This window comes from Chrysochloris asiatica, unplaced genomic scaffold (genome assembly GCF_000296735.1).
Source record: "Chrysochloris asiatica unplaced genomic scaffold, ChrAsi1.0 scaffold00241, whole genome shotgun sequence".
Taxonomy (NCBI): domain Eukaryota; kingdom Metazoa; phylum Chordata; class Mammalia; order Afrosoricida; family Chrysochloridae; genus Chrysochloris; species Chrysochloris asiatica.
Genome location: NW_006408759.1, coordinates 1328204 through 1341275, shown reverse-complemented (window position 1 = coordinate 1341275; position 13072 = coordinate 1328204).

Sequence of the window (13072 nt, the reverse complement as noted above, 5' to 3'; positions counted from 1 at the left end):
TTGTTGTGACCCTATCGGGTTTTGACTTGGACCATTTCATAGATAAAGGAAACTAAGTATATTGCTGTGCTTTTAAGTTCTCAAAATAGTGTTTAAAAATTGTAGTTTTAAAAAACTCAGTGAAAAAAACTAAAACATTCCTTCAAAGGAGGCATCTAAATGTGTTTCTAATTGGTATATGGGCTTATGCTTTGTAACAAACAAACAAAAAAGCTGCTATTGAAAAAAAAAGTATCATATGTGAAGAAAGCAAAAGGTCACTAAAAAGACAGGAAAGAAAAAGAAAAGACAAAAATGGATGTCAGAAGAGAATGATGAAAATGAGACAGATGCCAAAAGAGCTCTGTGAAGAGAAGCTAAAGCAAATGGAAAAAATGAGGAAGTCAAAGAGCTGAACAGAAAACCTCAAAGGGCAGCTTAAAAAGATAAAGTCAAGTGTTGTGATGAAATGTGCTCAGACCTGGAGCTAGAAAACCTAAAAGGAAGAACACACTCAGCATTTCTCAAGCTGAAAAAGCAAGCGTTGGTTGCAATACTGAAGGATTCTATGGACAAACATTGAATGATGCAGGAAACATCAAAAGAAGATGCAAGGAATACAGAGTCACTGTACCAAAAACAAATGGTCAATGTTCAACCATTTGAAGAGGTAGCAAATGATCAACAATCAAGGGATTAAATGAAAAAGTCCAAGCTGTACTAAAGGCATTGGTGAAAAACAAAGCTCCAGGAATCAGTGGAATACTAATTAAAATGTTTCAACAAACGGATGTTGTGCTGAAGGTGCTCACTTGTCTGTGCTAATACATTTGGAAGGCAGCTAGCTACCTGCTCAACCCATTGAAAAAGATCCATATTTGTGCCCATTTCGAAGAAAGGTAACCTAGAATGCAGAAAGCATCCAACCATATCATTAATATTAAATATAAGTAAAATTTTGTTTAAGATAATTTAAAAATTGTTGTAGTAGTACATCGACAAGGAGCTGCCAGAAATCCAAGCATGATTCAGAAGAGGCCATGGAAATACGCATAGAATTGCTAATGTTAGATGGATCTTTGCTGAAATCCTTAAGTCAGGCAGTAGGTTGAAGATCTCTGCAGACTCATGGAATTGGTGAGGCTGGTAAATCCAAAATTGGCAGGTCAGACAACAGGCTGGAGGTGTTCACAGACTTTTGTCCCAAAATCCAGAGGTCAGGTGTTAAGAAGAATGCAGGGTTGGAGAGATTGAACTCTGACAGAATACCCATTTACGTACTGGAGACAGACCACACCCCCTAAGGAATAATTTGGATATTCCCTTTCAGCTGATTGGTTAATCACATCAGATTATATAATGTAAAGTCATTACATTACATTATTTTATACTACACTGCAATACAGTTACCTTACATTACAGAACAGCAATAGTCCAATATTTTACCAAACCACTGAGAATCATAGCCTACTGAAGTGGATATATAAAACTAGCTAGCACATACATCATAGATAAATTTTATCTATTTGGGTTTTATGCAAATGGAGTTATATAGCCTATGCATTTTTCAGTCTGGCTTCTTTTGCATATTTGTGAGATGTCCACATGGTAGCAATTAGCTATAGTTCTTCTCTGTCATCACTGTGTAGTATTTAATTGTTCCCATATATCATCATTTTGTAAAACTTCATTGTTCACATAGATTATCATTTAATAAAAAAATTCTACTGAAGAGACCTGGTGGCACAGTGGGTTGCTAGCTCACAATCACCAGTTGCTCCCTGGGAGAAAGACGTGACTGTGTTATAAGCTATAAGCCTCGGCTCAAAGGTACTTTGTGGGTCAGCAAATCTGTCTCCCGCAATTGTTTGGAGGCACCCCATTCTGCAAGTGAACCAACTTCCCAAAGGCACTCAACTTTACGCATTCCGTGTGTCAGAAGGCCAGTAGATCTTGGTTCTGCTGCTGCTGCTCCTCAGCCATGACTCTGGTGTCAAAGCCTTTTGACCCTGTATTGTGGAGGCTCAATGCACAGGATCTAGCTCCACTCCTGGCTCTTTTCCTTGATGAGAGTAAAATTCTCCTTCCTCTTTTGGAGATGATTCGTTTTAAGCCGAGTACAATGGCAAAATGACCAACCCCCACTTTAGAGTTCCTAGTTTATACAATCACCACTAGCCTTCTTAATAATCACTCACAACTGGACCACATAATCCTTTCAGTATCTTCCCCCAATTTCTCTTACCCAGACCCATCAAGACAAAGTTGTTTGGTGGGAGTTACAAAGACTATGACTAGAAGAGCCATATTAAATACTTTTTTGCACCTCATTACCAATGGAGTCCTGGTGGTGTGGTGCTGTAGGATAAGCACTGGACTGCTAACTGCAAGATCGGCAGTTCAAACCCAACAGCTGCTTGTCAGAAACCCTATACATAGAGATTGGAATCAACTGGAGGGCACACAACAACAGCAGCCAATGGTTAAGGAACTCTGGTGGCATAGTGAGTTACGTGTTGGACTATTAATCACAAGATTAGTAGTTTGAATCCTCTAACTGCTTCTTGGGAGAAAGATGAATATTTCTTCTCCCTTAAAGATTTATAGCCTCTGAGTGCTGATGACCGGGGGGTGGAGGGGTGGGGGTGGGGTGGAGAGGTAGGAGGCAGACTTGCAGGGTATACCCTTTGGTTGGTTGATGATGCATGGAGGGGATTGTAATCATGGCAATGAAACGATACACGATAGGATGAATGTAAAGCTAATGTTCTCCCATGTAAACTATCACATAATTCACAATAAAACATTTTTAAAAATTTGTAGCCTCAGAAATGCTGTACGGGGTTACTCTGAGTCAGAACCAATTTGAGGGCACACAACTAACCAGCCAATGATTAATACTTTTACTTAAATAATGTCACCATGTGTCAATAACATAAACATAGCATGTTTCATAACATTTACCATCTTTATGATTATTCAATTCTTGATGAATCTTTTCAATTTGGTGTTGGATTTTCATTGATTGAAATTTTAGAAAATATATTCCTATCGCATTCTTTTTAATTTGTATTATTTAAAATCTCATTAAATTTAGCCTCACTACATTTGATATGGAGTCCTGGTGTGGCACTGTGTGTTAATGCGCCAGTCTGCAAAGCCATTTGAACTGCAAGGTCAGTGATTCAAGCTCACCAGCTGCTCCTTGGAAACCCTATACAGGGTCACTACGGGTCAGAATCGACTCGACGGCACTTGACAACAACAGCAACAATGACATTTGATGTGGGACACACAGTGGCTCTGTAGGATAAGCACTGGACTCAAGCCCACCAGTCACTAGCTCCAAGGGAGAAAGGTGAGGCTTTCTTCTTCTATGAAGATTTACATCTTTGGTTACCCTATACAAGATCGCTATGAATCAGCACTGACTCCACGGCACTTAACAACAAAAACAACGTTTTATATACAGCTCGGCAGTATTATCTCTCTGGTATATTCTTGTTTCCTTTTATCTTGAATTTTTGTTAGATTAATTTAAATATTACTGCATGCAAGGAAGAAGGATATAACAAGATCCTTGTGGGGAAGAGGGGAGTCAAAGAGCAGTCCTAGAATAGATGCCACATATTAATTGTCATTGAGTTAATTCTCACTCACGGGGACCTTATGTGCGTCAGAGTAAAACTATGTTCCATGGCTGATTTTATTCAGAAGTAGATTAACAGGCCCTTCCTCTCAGGTGCCTCAGGGTAAACTTGAACCTCCAACCTTTTGGTTAGCAGCTCAGTGTTTTAACTATTTGCACCATTCAGGGACTTACCTTGGGATATGTTGCTGTTATTAGGTGACATCGATTTAGTACCAATTTATAGCAGCCCTATGTGCAACAGAACAAAACACTGCCTGGTCCTGAGCCAACTTTACAATTGTTGCTACATTTGAGCCCATTGGGGCTGCCACTGTGTCAATCCATCCAGTTAAGGATCTTCCTCTTTTTCTCTGACCTTCCACTTTACCAAACCTGATATCTTTCTCCAGGGACTGGTCCCTCCTGGCAACATGTCTGAAGCATAAGGTGAAGTCTGGCCATCCTGGCTTTCGAGGAGCATTCTGCTTGTACTTCTTCCAATACAGATATGTTTGTTCTTTTGGCAGTCCATGATACTTTTAATATTCTCCTCCAACACCAAAACTCAAATATATCAATTCTATCATTTTCTGTATTCTCTGTCCAGCTTTCACATGCATATGAGGTTTATTACTCATGTTTATACCATGGCTTGGGTCAGAATCACCTTAGTCCTCAAACTGACATCTTTGTTTTTGAACTCTTTAAAGAAGTACTATGCAGCAGATTTGCCTAATATAATATGTTGTTTAATTTCTTGACCGCTGTTTCTATAAGTGTTGATATCCTGGCATACAGGGTGGCCAAAAAGGCATTCTGGGAAGTCAAAATGTCTAGATGTAAATCTAAGCTGTTTATTGTGGTGTTTGCAATGCAAATCTTCCCTCCCCTGACTCCTCCATCAGATCTTTGGTAAATTCTACTTTGTGCACTCTGATCCTTTCTTGTGAGTGAATTTTGGTTTATCAGGGAAGGACATTAGAGAAACTGTTGCAGTATTCCTTTCTGGATCCATAAGGGCCTGTGGTGAGAGAACAGGAAGGTATAGAAACTTGGAGGTAGAGGAGACCATAAGAAAATAAGCTTATTGAAACTTTCAAACACCTTGGAGAATTTTCCCCAGGTCATGGACTTGGGAACTTGAGGAAATTCTACCCATATTTCAACTGCTGGGGTGGTGGTGCCTCACTTCAAGCTGAGTTAGAACCACTAGAGTTTCCCCTGGGCTAACCAATTAAGCAGCTCCCTCGACCTTCTAGCTACCTGCCATTAATACATTTGGGTGGGCTCATTAATTAATGTTAACAATGGTCTCATGTCCAGAAGACCTCTTAAGACTAACCATGCTGACCACTCACTACCTTGGGTTAATCCCAGTGGGTTTCCTGAGTATTGTGCCTACATGAGTCAAGTTCCAAAAAAGGTCCAGAATTACAAGGAGGAGAAGCAGTTCCCCAAGAGAAGCTATGTCACTGGGCAGCAAGTGCCTGTAGCTACCTGGAAAAGAAACAGGAGTATGAAAGAAGCCAGAGTATGTCTGTGCAGGTACAAGTCTAGCCAGACTGCAGTATATCAAGGGTCCCTGTGGATGGACCCTTTGTGGGACAAGGCATTCCTTTGTCCCTTTGTTGTACTTCCTTGAAAGTATATTTCAGGATAATAGTGAAGACATGGTTCTTAGAGACAACAAATTTCAGTATAACTTGAAGCCTTCTCAGCTGCTATGTGAAAGGTAACCTTTATTTTTGTACCTTATTATTATTTTGGACTCTTGTGATTTGGGTGAAAGTTTACAAAGAAAACATGTCTTGTTTAGTGTACTGTATTATTTTTAAAATAATTTAGTCTCTGTTGTACAGAATATACACCAATCCAAGAATTTCTACATGTACAATTCAGTGACATTGATTACATCTTTGAATTGTGTGCAATCATTCTTGTTCACCCTTCTTTTTTTAATTGTTCATTCATTGAACATAAACTCATTTCCACCTAAGGTTTCTATCTAATCTTTCAAGTTGCTGTTGTCAATTTGAACCCATACAGATATATCTTAAAAGTGCACAATTTTAAGAGCTCAACACAGATATTCTTTACACATTAAGCTAAGCTATTATATGGTTTTAATAAGACTTCAGGAAATAGTTTTGGTTCAAAATTTAAAGATGATTTCAGAGTGAAGAGGCCAACTATCCTGAAGTGCAGCGAGGTTTGTGTGAACTCCCAAACTTGCAGCTGGTACTCACTTGACTTAGCTTGTATGGCTAGGGATGAACTGACCAGATTTCAATCAAATGAAGATAAAGATGTTTAATATTGTGAGGAAGTGTAATTGCTACAATTTGATGAACTGGACTTTTGCTTATGGATGCAATTGCTCAAAATTCCAACTGGAATTAATTAAAGAGTTTTCATATCAAGGAACATGCTTGACTTCTAAGTGTACTGGATTGATGTTATTGTTGTTAAGTGCCGTTGAGTGGATTCTGACCCATAGTGACCCTGTATAGGGTTTCCAAGGAGCAGCTGGTGAGCATGAACCACCGACCTTGCAGTTCAAATGACTTTTCAGTCTGACGCATTAGCCCACAGCACCACACCAGGATAGGCAATTTAGACATTGACTATCAAAGATGTGGAGGCTGTAAAAGCATGAAGTTGCTGGTTTACAGGTTTTCATGGATGTGCTTAGTTTCAGAATGAAGGAGGGAAAGTAGAATCTCTACTGAATAGTTTTCCTCGTTTCCAGATGGGTCTGGTGAAAGGGAATGGGGGATGATGCAGATAGGATTTTATGATTGTACTGTAATTATTAACAGGATTAATTGTGATTGTCAAAACTATAATTGTAGAAGATGTGTAAATAAAAGTGAGGACTACTTGATCATTCATTTCAGGAACATTTGATCCCAGGACCATCAAGAAGGAAGAGCATGAGTGGAGCATGAGATCCTAATCTAGAGAAGTGGCGACAGCAGAGATGGTGGCAGAGGACGTGGCATGGAGAAACAGAGCAGTTGTGGGCTCAAGGTCCATGGACTGAGTAAGGCTGTGTGCCTGTGGCAGGAGGCTGGCTTGCAGAATGTGCCTTCTGAACATTTAAATGAGTATATATATTTTTTGTTTTATATGTGTACATAAAATATTTTTGATATATTCATTTATGAATATAAGATGTAAATGGCACAGGGAGGATGTTGCATGGAGGGGACTGTAATAATTGAGATGAAACAAAGCATATGATTTGTTGAATGTAAAACTGAGGATCTTGTCTGTAAGCCTTCATTCAATTCATGATAAAAAGTTTCAGAAAAAGGATTATCTCAGATCAATTGTTTTGGGGTTCATCTAGTGTCCTTGGCTCCAGAAATTCTGGAGTGTATGAGAATTTTAAGTTCTTTTCTATGTTTTTATCCTTTGGTTGTTATTGTTTATTATTTAGTGATATTGAGTAGGTTCCATCTCAGAGTGACCCTGTGTAGGGTTTCTGAGGCCGTAAATCTTTGTGGGAGCAAAAAGCCTCATCTTTCTTCCACAGAGTAGCTAGTGGGCTTGAATCACTAACCTTGTGGTTCACAGTCTAGTGCTTATCCTCTAGAACCACTGTGTCCCCCACCCTTTTGATTAGGATTCTTCTATAGGACTTCTGGCGTGGCTGTAGGATAAGCACTGGACAGCAAACCACAAGGTCAGCATTTCAAACCCACCGGCTGCTCCTTGGAAACCCTATACAGGGTCACTGTGAGTCAGAACCAGCTCCATGGCACTTAACAACAACAACATAGAACCTTTTATCAAGGTGTTCAGTAATGGTAGCCAGGCACCATCCAGTTCTTCTGGTCTCATGGCAAAGGATGCAGTTGTTCATGGAGGCAATTAGCCACATGTCTTAGTTATCTAGTGCTGCTATGATAGAAATACCACAAGTGGGAACTCCTGTAACAAATGTATTCCCTAACAGTTTTGGAGGCTAAACGTTCATATTCAGAGTGCTGGCTCTTAGGGAAGGCTTTCTCTCTTTGTTGACTCTGGAGAAAGTCCTTGTCTCCTTTCAGCATCTGTGTTGTTGTTGTCATTGTTGTTAGGTGCCATCGAATTGGTACCGACCCATATCAACCCTATGCACAGCAGGACGAAACACTGCCCGATCCTGGGCCAACCTCACTATTGTTGCCACACTTGAGTCCATTGATGCTGCCACTTGGCCAATCCATCTCGTTGGCATTCTTCCTCTTTTTCTCTGACCCTCCACCTTACCAAACATGATATCCTTCTCCAATGACTGGTCCCTCCTGACAATATGTCTGAAGCATGAGAGATTAAGTTTGGCCATCTTGACCTCCAAGGAGCACTTTGGTTGCACTTCCTCCAAAACGGATCTATTGGTTCTTTGGGAAGCCCATGACACTTTCAGTAGTCTCCAACACTGTAACTCAAAAGCATCAATTCATCTACAGTCTTCCTTATTCACTGTCCAGCTTTCACATGCATATGAGGTTATTGAAAATACCATGGCTTGGGTCAGGCGACCTTAGGCCTCAGGCTGACATCTTTGATCTTCAACACTTTAAAAAGGTCTTGTGCTTAACAAAAAAAGGGGAGTGGTTAATCTTATAGTCCAGAAACAGAGGACCCTAGGACCATCAAGAGAGAAACGCACAAGCAGAATGCGGGACCTTATCCAGAGAAGCAGCAGCGCCAGAGATGGAGGCAGAGATGGGGGCATGGAGAGGGGGAGCAGCTGAGGACTCTAGATTCATCAACTAAGAAGAGAAGGATTAAGAACTGGTGGCCAGGAGCAGACTTGCAGAATGTGCCCTTTGGAGATGTAATTTATTATATATGCCTGAGTGGGGTTTTTTGTTGGTGTGTTTTTTGAAAAGTTGAAGTGGATAGAGAGAAATACTTTTAACTCATGGTATATGGAGGGGATTATAATCAATGTAATGAAACAAGTTATATGAATGGTTGAATGTGAAACTGATGATGTGCCCTGTAAACTTTCACTCAATCCACAATAAAAACCTTAAATTAAAAAAAAAAGTAAATACTACTTAACTGATGTTTTCAACTAACTGCTTGTAACAATAAATTCAAAAGATAAGTTCCCTTAAAAATAAAGAAAAATTTTACACACACACACACACACACACACACAATAAAGGTCTTGTGCAGCAGATTTGCCTAATGCAATACGTCCTTTGATTTCTTGCCTGCTGCTTCCATGAGTGTTGATAGTTGATCCAAAAAGAATGAAGTCCTTGACAACTTCAATCTTTTCTCTGTTGATAAGAATGTTGTTTATTGGTCCAGTGGTGAGGATTTTTGTTTTGTTTACAATGAGCTGTAATCCATACTGAAGGCTGTGCTCTTTGATCTTCATCAGTAAATGTTTTAAGTCCTCTTCACTTTCAGCAAGATCTCCAGACAGCTTGGCATCAATCTTCTTCTGGATGTAGGAGCTCCATAGTGCAGGGACCACAGGTCTAAAAGATGTACTCTACTCCCAGCTCTTCTTTCTTGGTGGTAGTTGGTCCTTTCTTCTCTGCTCAGCTCTCTCTCTGGTTATCTCTTGTATGATAAAAAGTGCTGTAGGCCACCCTTCTTACCCCAGGAAACTTTCTTCTGTAGGATTGTCTACTAATAGCAGATCATATCATGGAAGTGCTTTTGTTATAATATCATGGAGGATTACTACATCTTAACTGAGAAAACCAGTGATCATCCTGGCCTAGTCAAGTTGACACAAAATCTTAATTATCACACCACACATTACATTTCTTCCACCTATTCCTGTTTCTCCCCTTTCCTGTTTTGCTCAAGGTGAATAGAGATCAAATATTGTACCTCTGATGGCCACTTTTAAGCTTTTAAGATGCCAGGCACACCCAGGAAATGGAACAAAAGCACTAAACACAATACTAAGTCAATTAACGCAGATATCCCTTGAAACCCTGAATCTAAATTTCCAAACCAAGAAACCAAACCCCTTGAGGTGTTTGGTTATACCTTAAGCAACCCCAGCGGTTGCTTCTTTGTTGCTATACATACATATCTACAATAGAACTCCTGCCAATTCAAATTTTTACAAGTATAACTTATTAACAGCAATTACATTAGTCAACTATGCAACCCTGCCATTAATCAATGTAATATTTCCCTTACTGTAAACTGAAACTCAACATTCCATAAACAATGAACAGTCCTCCTTTTTCCTCTCACTCTTGCCCCTTGGTCTCTGTATATTTATCTATTCTTGTCTTTCTATATAAGTGAGGGTATACAATATTTATCCTTTGTAATTGACTTATTTCACTTAGCATAATGTCTTCCTGCTCTATCCATCTTGTAGCATGTATCAAGACTTCATTTCTCTGTCTGGCTAAGTAGTATTACATTTTATGTATGTGCCACATTTTGTTTATCCATTCATTCATTGATGGATATAAAGCAATAATTTTAAAGAGTAAAACCAGCACATGGGGTCTTCTCTAGGCCGTCCTAGGAGAAGAGGACTTGGGGATACAGGGAGAGAAAACAGCAACTATGCCAGATGGATCTTTACACTTCCAATTTCAGCCTGTTTGGGACTAAATGGAAAAAGAAACAGATTTTCTGGGTTATTTCATCAGCTATAATTGTCAGCTAGGATCTGTAGGTCAGTATTGATCACTGAGATTAATTTTTTCCTCTTCTCCTAGGTTTTTTTTGAGAGTTTGGTATTCATTTCAAAGTCCTTATTTATAAAGGGCTCCTTTCAAGGATCAAATAAACAAAGACTCAGAAGGAGAAGGAAGAAGAAATGAAAGAAGAGTGTGGGAGAGGAGGAAACAAGAAGTCTTTCTGGGGAACATTCTGGCCCAACTGACCCTGTTTGGGAAATGGAAAGGCCACCTTTAATATGAGTCATCCAATTCTCAAGGTCTTATGGAAGACTTTTCCAAACTAGTCACCAATGATATCACTTAAGGCCCTACTCACTGAAGAACCTCAGAGTGAAATGGGAGAATATTCCAGAGTTCTTTAATATGATCTTCACCCTTTAACATGATCAGGTTACTGAGCTTTTGGGACTAAAACCAGATGACAGGTATTCTCTCAGTTCAGTATCGCTTGCTATAATCTTCTCTGGTTTCCCTTTTTCTTTTGGTATTTGAAGATAAGAGATAAAAACGAAGAAATCAAGTAATAGTATTAACCTGCTCTTTTGTAGGAACATTTAGGACGAAAGACATCAACATCCCCAGAGACCTTTACACGATAAGAGAGCTGAGTTCATCAAAAGGATGGAGCTTGAGTTCAATCTTGTGACCAATTAACCATGTCTATGTAATGAAACCCCAATAAAAGCTCAAGACATTGAAGTTAAGGTGGCCTTTTTGGTTGATGGTGGGTAAACCATTCCTGGGAACACAAATCTCCTTTCCACACCTCACCCTATGCATCTTTCTCTTCTTTATACTTGTCCTGATGTGTATCCATTATAATAAAACTATAATTAAGTGAAGCACTTTCCTGAATTTTTTAAGTCATTCCAGTGAATTATTGAACCTGAGGGAGTCATAGAAAACCCTCAATTTGTAACCATCAGGTCAGCAATACAAGGATCACGGGGACCCTCAAGCTTGCAGCTGATGTTCTGAGAGGGTAGTGAAACCTCAAAATTTGTAGCCAGTTGGCCTGAAGTGTAGTTGGCCTGAAAATCCCTGAACTTGTTGCTGGTGCAAGACTTCAGTAGATTTGGAAGCCTGAAGAACTGTGGCTCTTAACATGTGAGATCTGACCTAACTTCAGGTGGTTAAGGTCAGAAGAATTAAAGAAAAACTGGCACTGCATTTGTAGTTAGTGTCATAGAAGAATAGATTTTAGACAGGTAGATAGAGCTGTGCCTTGAGCTTGAATTGGGCAATAATTAATCTCCTTCCAGCTGAAATAGCTTGAGGGATCATTACTAGTTCCCGTGTCAGTAACTGGGCTCCCACGGAGGAACTAAGGAAATATAAATAAGAAGGTAGCACAGAAGACAAGACCTATAGCACCATCTGGGCCACAAGGCAGAGATACCTGTGACTTCCTCTAATTCTAACCACTATCTTTCTGTTTTCTCTTCTGATTGTGCCTTACATTTGCTTTAGTAGCTTCTAATTCTGTTTCTTCCTCTGATCTTGGCCCTAATGCGATAGACAGAATAATACCTTCCTAATTCCTGAATCCTGTGACTATGCTAATAACTTCATTCTACACTGCAACAGGGCCTTTGCAGATTAAGTTCAGGTTGTGAACCAGTTGACCTTAACATATGGTGGTTAACCAGGGTCATCTGGGTGGGCTCAATGTAAGTGTATGGACCCATAAATGGGCAAGAAGAAGGAAGATGTTAGTCAGAGAGATGGCCAAAGAAGGAGGCAGAGGAAAGAGTTGAAGCTTGAAATGGATTTGATCCACCATTGCTGTCTTTGAAGATGGAGAAAGGGAACCTCTAGAATCTGAAAGTGTCTCTCAACTGACAGCCAGCAAGAACATGATGTATGTGTAGAGTTAGGGGTGTAGGCCTCAACCCAACAACTGAATGTAACAGAATTCCATGGACAACCTGAGCAAGCAAAGACACAAATTCTCTCCTAGAACCTCCAGAAAGGAACATAGCCCTGCACTGTTGGATCAACACTGGACTGCAAACCACAAGATTGGCAGTTCAAACCCACCAGAAGTTCCTTGGAAACCATACACAGGGTTGCTATGAATCAAAACTGACTCAACAGCACTTAATGACAATAAGCAGAGACATAGCTAAGCCTGCTGAACTTAACATAATGGAAACTGAGATAATAAATGTGCCAATCACTTTGTGGTTGATTGTTACAGCAACAAATGGAAACTAACATACCTAACAATTATGGTTTCCTCAGGTAGTAAAGTCATTGCTATGTAGAATGAAGTAGGTTCCATTAATTTACCTATCCCCACTTACTGTGTGGCCCACTCCATTATACATTAGATCAGGTTGTTTTGTTGTGGGGAGAGCATTCAGGGTTAAACTCAGTGCCTCTTGTATTGTTCCAAGACTCAAGCCTTTTTATCTATATCAAACTGCATAAAAAAGAGGAGTCTTGGTAGCACAATAAATGCTTAGCTGTTAGCTAAAAGGTTAGTGGTTCAAACCTACCCAGTGATGCCTTAGAAGAAAGATCTGCTAATCTGATTCTGTGAAGATTGTTATGTGTTGTTGTTAGATGCTGTTGTTTTTCACTTGTAGAAACCATAGGTAATTGGAGTCCTGGTGTGGCACTGTAAGATAAACATTGGACTGCTAACTGCAAAGTTAGCGGTTCAAACCCACTAGGCACTCCTCAGAAACCCTATATAAGGTTGTTATGAGTTAAAACCGACTTGATGGCATTTAACAACAACAGCATTCTCATGAAATAGACTAGGACTACCTCATAGAGTTTTTTGCCTATA